The sequence below is a fragment of the Rhinopithecus roxellana genome, chromosome 7 (assembly GCF_007565055.1).
Source record: "Rhinopithecus roxellana isolate Shanxi Qingling chromosome 7, ASM756505v1, whole genome shotgun sequence".
In the NCBI taxonomy this organism is placed as follows: Eukaryota; Metazoa; Chordata; class Mammalia; order Primates; family Cercopithecidae; genus Rhinopithecus; species Rhinopithecus roxellana.
The window spans coordinates 25,788,726-25,796,164 of NC_044555.1; the positions used below are offsets into that span (position 1 = coordinate 25,788,726).

Genomic DNA, 7,439 nt, shown 5'->3' on the forward strand with positions numbered 1-7,439 from the left:
TGGGTCATGCTGAGCAATCCTTTAATTAAGCAGCAGAAAAACATGCAAAAAATTAATGTGCTAGGAAATTTGATTTGCTAGTACTTTGTTGAGGATTTTTGCTTTTATGTTCATCAGGCATATGGGCTTGTAATTTTCTCATAGTGTCCTCATCTGGCTTTGGTATTAGGGTAGTGCTGGCCTTATAAAATGAGTTTGGAAGTATTCCTTCTTCTTCAGTTTATTGGATGAGTTTGAGAAGGACTGATCTTAATCCTTCTCTAAATGTTTGGTAGAATTCAACAGAAAGCCATCAGTTCCTGGGCTTTCCTTTGATGGGTGACTTTCCATTACTGATTCAATCTCCTCACCCACTTTTTGTCTGTCCAGATTTTTTATTTCTTTATAATTCAGTCTTGGTATGTTGTATGGATAAAAGACATCTATTCATTTCTTCTGGGTTATCCTATTTGTTGGCATACAATTGTTCATAATAGTCTCTCATAATCCTTTTAATTTCTGTAGCATTGGTTGTAATGTCTCTGCTTTCATTTCTGCTTTTAGTCAGTCTTTCCTTTTTTTTCCTTAATCTAGCTAAGCATTTGTCAATTTTGTTGATCTTTTCAAAAAACCATCCCAGATTTGTGGCTATTTTCTATTGTTTTCAAGTCCCCATTTTATTTATTCGTGTTCGATGTTTATTATTATCTTCCTTTTAGTATCTTTGGGCATAAACTTTCTTCTTTTTCTAGTTCCTTGAGGTGTAACATTTGGTTGTTATTTGAAATCTTTCTTGTTTTTTGATGTAAGCAAATATTGCTATAAACTTCCCCTTAAAACTGTGTTTTTCCTGCATTTCTCATGTCTTGGTATGTTGTGAGTCCATTTTCATTTGTCTCAAGATAGTTTTTAATTTCTCTTTTAAGTTGTTCTTTGAATAATTTGTTGTACGGGAACATGTTGTTTCATTTGTGTGTATTTGAGAATTTTCTGAAATTCCTCCTGTTATTGATTTCTAAGTTCATAGCATTGTGGTCAGAAAAGACATTTGATATGATTTCAATCTCCTTAAATGTGTTGACTTGTTTTGTGGCCTAACATACAATCTGTCCTGAAGAATGTTCAGTGTGCACTTGAGAAGAATGTGTCTTCTGCTGCTGTTAGGTGGAACATTCTGTATACGTCTGTTAGGTCCGTTTGCTTTATAGTGTTCATACCCACCGTTTCCTTATCAATTTTCTCTCTGAATTTCCATTGTTGACAGTGGGATAGTGAAGTCTCCTCCTACTGTTGTATTGCAGTGTATTTCTCTCTCCAGATGTATAATTATTTGCTTTGAATATTTAGGTGCTGTAATGTTGCATGTATTTGTGTTTATAATTATCATAGCCTCTTGATGAATTGACCCCTTTATCATCATATAATGACCTTGTTTGTTTCGTTTTGTAGTTTTTGACTTAAAGTCTATTTTGTCACATACAAATATGTCGACTCTGGCTCTCCTTTGTTTCCTATTTGCATGACATGTGTTTTTCCATCCCTTCACTTTCAGTCTATGTGTGTCCTAAAGGTGCAGTGGGTCTCTCACAGGCATCATATGCTTTGGTCTTATTTTTTGTTTGTTTGTTTGTTTTTGTTCTTGTTTCCCCATTCAGCCTCGCTATGTCTTTGACTGGAGAGTTTTAATCCGTTAACATTCAAGTTAATTCTTTTTTTTTTTTTTTTTTTCCGAGTCTGATCTTATTTATTTGTTACTCAAAAAGTTATTTCTGACTGGATTCAGACTTAGAAGTAGAAGCTCGCAGAGAGGAAAGTCTGCGTCTCTTCGCAATTTGTTCCTGGCGCTTCTCCTTAGCCTCCTTCATTCTTTTGGCCAAAAGTTTAGCATATTCTGCAGCCTCTTCCTTGTTTTTCTTAGTACGCTGCTTCTTCAGAGCAATACGCCGCCGTTTGTGCTGCAAGACACGTGGAGTAACAAGACGCTGAATCTTGGGTGCTTTGGTCCTAGGTTTCTTACCTTCTTTGTTTAAGGGCTTTCTCACAACATACTGGTGGACGTCATCTTCTTTAGAGAGATTGAAAAGTTTGCGGATTCTGCTAGCTCTTTTGGGGCCCAGGCGGCGAGGCACTGTAGTATCAGTCAGTCCAGGAATATCCTTCTCTCCTTTTTTTACAATAACCAAGTTGAGAACGCTCAGATTGGCATCCACAATGCAACCACGAACTGATTTTCTCTTTCTTTCTCCCGTTCTCCTTGGTCTGTAACAGGAATGCCCCTTACTCAGCAGCAGGCGGACACGGCCATGGGTCAAGACACCCTGCTTCATGGGGAAACCTTGTTTGTCGTTCCCACCACTGATTCGGACCACATAACCCTTCCATTCTTCACCCAGAGCGTCAGCAGCAACTTCTGTGGCCATACGCTTCTCATAAAAAGTACGAAGTTTGCGTTCATCGTCCACTTCAATGAGTTTCTGGCAGCCAGTGGCTGGGAAGGAGATGTTCAGCTTCATCTTCAAGCAGCTGAACACCTCTGAGGCTCCACGGAAAAGAGCTCAAGTTAATTCTTGATAGGTAAGGACTTATCGTTGCCACTTTGCTTTTTGTTTCTGGTTGTTTTGTGGATTCTTTGTTCCTTTCCTCTTTTGCTGTCTGCCTTCATGATCAAGTGGTTTTCAATAGTGATATGCTGTGATTCTTCACTTTTTATCTTTTGTGTATCTACTATGGATTTCTGTTTTATGATTACCATGAGGCTTACATAAAGCATCTTATGGTCTTAACAGGCTATTCTGAGCTGATAACAACTTAATTTTGATTACACACAAAACTACAATTATGCTCCCTAACTCCCCTTATATTTTATGATTTTGATGTCACTATTTACATCTTTTTTATGTTCCGTATCCCTTAACACATTTTTGTAGCTATACTTTTACAAATAGTTTTGTCTTTTAATCTTCATACTAAAGATACAAGTGATTTACACATCACCATTACGGTAAGAGTATTCTGGGTTTGAACATGTACTTATTTTACCCATGAATTTTCTTTTTTCATATTTTCTTATTACCAATTAACATCCTTTCCTTGGCTGGGTGCAATGGCTCATGCCTGTAGTCCCAGCACTTGGGGAGGCTGAGGCAGGCTGATCACTTGAGGTGAGGAGTTTGAGATCAGCCTGGGCAACATAGTGAAACACTGTCTCCACAAAAATACAAAGAAAAAAAAATTAGTTGGGCGTGGCAGTGCAGGTTTGCAATCCCAGTTTCTTGGGAGGCTCACGTAGGAGGTTTGCTTGAGCCTGGGATGTCAAGGTTGCAGTGAGCCACGATCACACCACTGCACTCCAGCCCAGGCGATAGAGTGAGACCCTTTCTCAAAACAAACAAAGAAACAAACAAAAAAACAACACCCAAAGAACAAACAAACTCAAAAACCAGATTGTTTTCTCTCAGCTTGAAGAATTCCCTCTAGCATTCCTTGTAATGCTGTGAACTACTTCAGGAAGATTATTTTTAACACCTTCTTAGAAAGTTTCTAAATCTCTGCTTCTTTAGGGTTAGTCAGTGAAGCATTACTTTGTTCCTTTGGTAGTGTCATGCTTCCCTGATTGATTGTCACCTTTGTGGCTGTGCATTGGCGTCTGTGCATTTAAAGAAGCAGGGACTTGGGCCGGGCGCGGTGGTTCATGCCTGTAATCCCAGCACTTTGGGAGGCAGAGGTGGGCAGATCACTTGAGGTGAGGAGTTCGAGACCAGCCTGGCCAACATGGTGAAACCCCGTCTCTACTAAAAATACAAAAAGTTAGCTGGGCGTGGTGGTGGGCACCTGTAATCCCAGCTACTCAGGAGTCTGAAGCAGGAGAATCACTTGAACCCGGGAAGCGGAGATTACAGTGAGCTGAGATTGTGCCATTGCACTCCAGCTGGAGCAACAATAGCGAAAGTTCGTCAAAAAAAAAAAAAAAAAAAAAAAGAAGTAGAGACTTACTCCAGTGTTTGATGACTGCTTCTGGCTGGAAAAGCGCTTCATGTTTCAGTCCCTCCAGAGATTCTGGGAAGACCATCTGGTATGGTGCGTGGATGGGCTTGCTGCTGGATTTCTTGGGAAAGCTGGCTTGGTGAGCAGGTAGGGTGGACCTGGGACCTGAGTTCATGGATTTGAGCCTGGGTCCTGGTGCCATGGGGACCAATCTGGCTATGGGGGCCAGTCTTGCCCTGGGGTGGGCCTGAAGCCTGAGGCCATGTGGGTCAGACTTGCTCTTGGGCTGTCTGGCGCCTGGGGTGGACCTGGAGCCTGAGTCTGAGAGGGCCAGCCTGGGGTCTGAGGCCAAAGGCGTTAGTGTAGCACTGGACAAGTGTGGAGACTTTAATTCTTGGGGGCTGGCCTGGAAGCTGGCTTTGCAGGTACTGGCCTGGTGCTTGAGGTCACAGGGGTCAGCCTGGAGCTGGAATCGATACAGAGGCTAGGTCTATGCGTGCCAGCCTGAAGTCTGAAACTATAGAAGCCAGCCTATCATTGAAGCAGACCAGGTCCAGGGACAGTAGGGATTGTGCTGACACTGGGGAAGATCTGGGAGCTGGGTCCACAAGTCCAGGCCTGAAATCTGGGGCTGTAGGGACCGGTCTGCAGGTGATTTCTGCATGTGCCAGCCTGGAGTCTGGGTCTCTGGAGGCTGGCCTGGAGTCTGAGGCTGCAGGGCCAGCCTGGCCCCATGGCAGGCCTGGCGACTCATTCCATGGGTGCCAGCCCAGAGCCTGGGGCTGTAAGGCTAGTTTTGCCCCAGTGCAGGCCTGGAGGCTTGGTTCATAGGTGCACCCAGAGTCTAGGGCTGAGGGAGAGGCCCGGCCATGGGGCCAGTCTGGAGCCTGGGACAACCAGGGCCTGCCTGGTGATGAGGTGGGCCTGGAGCCTGAGTCTATGGGGACTGGACCAGCGCTGAGGTGGAGCTGAAGACAGTGTGCACGGGTGACCTGGAGCCTGGGAATGGAAGGGCAAACCTGGAGCCTGAGTCCGTGGGGGTCAGCCTATGCTAAATTGATTTACAACAAAAGCGCCAAGGCCATTCATGGGAAAAGAATCGTTTCTTAAAGAAATGGTGCTAGGATAACTGGTTATCCACATGCCAAAGAATGAAATTGGACCCCTACCTACTTCATACCATATACCATATACAAAAATTAGCTCAAAATGAATCAAAAACATAAATGTAAGAGTTAAAATTAATACTTTTAGAACAAAACGCAGGGGTAAATTGTGTCTTTGTATTTGGCATTGGATTCTTAGAATATGACACCCAAAGCACAGGCAACAAAACTAAAAATGATAAATGGGACTTCACTGAAATTGAAAACCTTTGGGGATCAGTGGACATTATCAAGAAAGTGAAAAGGTAACAAAATGGAAGAAAAACCTTTGCCAATTATATATCTGATCATGTAACATCTGGAATATATTAAAACTTACAAAAAATCCATCAAGAAAAGGTAAACTTATTTTTGAAATAAGCAAAGGATTTGAATAGACATGTCTCCAATGAAGATATGCAAATTGTCAAGAAATGCATGTAAAGATACTCAACATGATTAGCTATTAGGAACATGCAAATCAAAACAATAAGGTGCTGTTTCACATCTACTAGAATGGCGATACTTTTTTCAAGATGGAAAACAGGAATTGTTGAATAGGATGTAGAGAAATTAGAACCTTCATACATGGCTGATGGGAATGTAAAATAATTCGGCCACTGTGGAAAACATTTTGGTGATTCCTAAAAATTTAAACATATAATTAACATGTGACTTGAGCATTACACTCCTGAGTATATAGTCAAAAGAACTGAAATCAGGTGCTCAATGACATACTTGTACATGCATGCTCATAGCAGCATAATTTCAAAAGTCAAAAGTTGAGAATAATCCAAATATCCATCAACTGATGAATGGATAAACCATCTGTGGTCTATGCATACACTGAAATGTTATTCAGCCATAAAAAGGAATGAAATACTCACAGATGCTACAATGTGGATGGGCCTTGAAAACATCATGCTAAGAAAAGAAGCCAAGGCCAGGCGCAGTGGCTCACGCCTGTAATCCTAGCACTTTGGGAGGACAAGATGGGTGGATCACTTGAGGCCAAGAGTTGGAGACCAGCTGGGCAACCTGGTGAAATCCCATCTCTACAATAAATACAAAAAAAATTAGCCAGACATGGTGGTGCATGCCTGTCGTCCCAGCTACTCGGGAGGCTGAGGTGGGAGGATCCCGTGAGCCCAGGAGGTTGAGGCTGCAGTGAGCCTTGTTTCCACCACTGCACTCCAACCTGAGTGAAAGAGGGAGATCGTGTCTCAAGGAAAAAAAATAAAAAGGGTGAGAAAAACATGAAGGTCACATATTGTGTGATTTTATTCATATGAAATATCCAGAATAGATAAACCCTTAAAGACAGAAAGTAACTTAGTGTGTGCCTGAATCCAGGAAGAAGAGGATGGGAAGTAGTTTCTTAATGAGTATGCAAATTTCTACGGAAGTGATGAAAATGTTCCAAACTAGATAGAGGCAGTACTTGCACAACATTATGAAAATACTGAATGCTGCTGGACTGTTCATTCTGAAAGGTTAATGTTATGAAAACTCCTCAAAAAATAAATTTAAAAATTTGTTGGCAATACCTCTAAGGTCTATTTCTGGAATCTCTGTCTTTTCTGCTGACTTATATCTACCCCATTGCTAATAACACCCTTGTTGTATTTAGTGTAGTATTCTCATGAGTCTTAGAAGTCAGGTTTGGGAGGCCAAAGCAGGAGGACCACTTGAGCTCAGGAGTTCAAGACCAGCCTGGGCAACACAGTGAGACCTGGGAAACATAGTGAGACTCCATCTCTGCAAAAAAATAGATATATTAGTCAGGTGTGGTGGTGCACACCTGAAGTCCCAGCTACTCAGCAGGTTGAGGCGAGAAGATCATTTAGATCTGGGAGTTAAAGGCTGCAGTGAGCCATGATTGTGTCACTGCACTCCAGCCTGGGAACAGAATGAGCCTCTGTCTAAAAAAAAAAGGTGAGTAAAGTGGTTCCTTCAACTTCATGCTTTTTAACTTTTTTTTTTTTTTTTTTTTGAGGTGGAGTCTTGCTCTGTCATCCAGGCTCGAGTGCAGTGGCATGATCTCAGCTCACTGCAACCTCCACCTCCCGGGTTCAAGCAATTCTCCTGCCTCAGTCTCCCGAGTAGCTGGGACTACAGACACGCACCATCACACCTAGCTAATTTTTGTATTTTTAGTAGATACAGGGTTTCACCATGTTGGCCAGGATGGTCTCCATCTCTTGACCTCATGATCAACCCGCCTCGACCTCCCAAAGTGCTGGGATTGCAGGTGTGAGCCACTGCACACTGCCCAAAATTGTTTTAATGATTGTAGTTCTTTTGATTTTTAGTATATTTTAGAATCATGTT

General features: G+C 42.2%; 1 pseudogene across 1 annotated transcript; it reads right to left on the reverse strand.

The window, feature by feature from the left end:
- Nucleotides 1–1,688: 1,688 nt before the first annotated feature.
- Nucleotides 1,689–2,528, reverse strand: LOC115898724 (annotated as a pseudogene). The gene has a single exon (XR_004058413.1). The product of XR_004058413.1 is annotated as a 40S ribosomal protein S6 pseudogene (transcript).
- Between the last annotated feature and the right edge of the window lie 4,911 nt (nucleotides 2,529–7,439).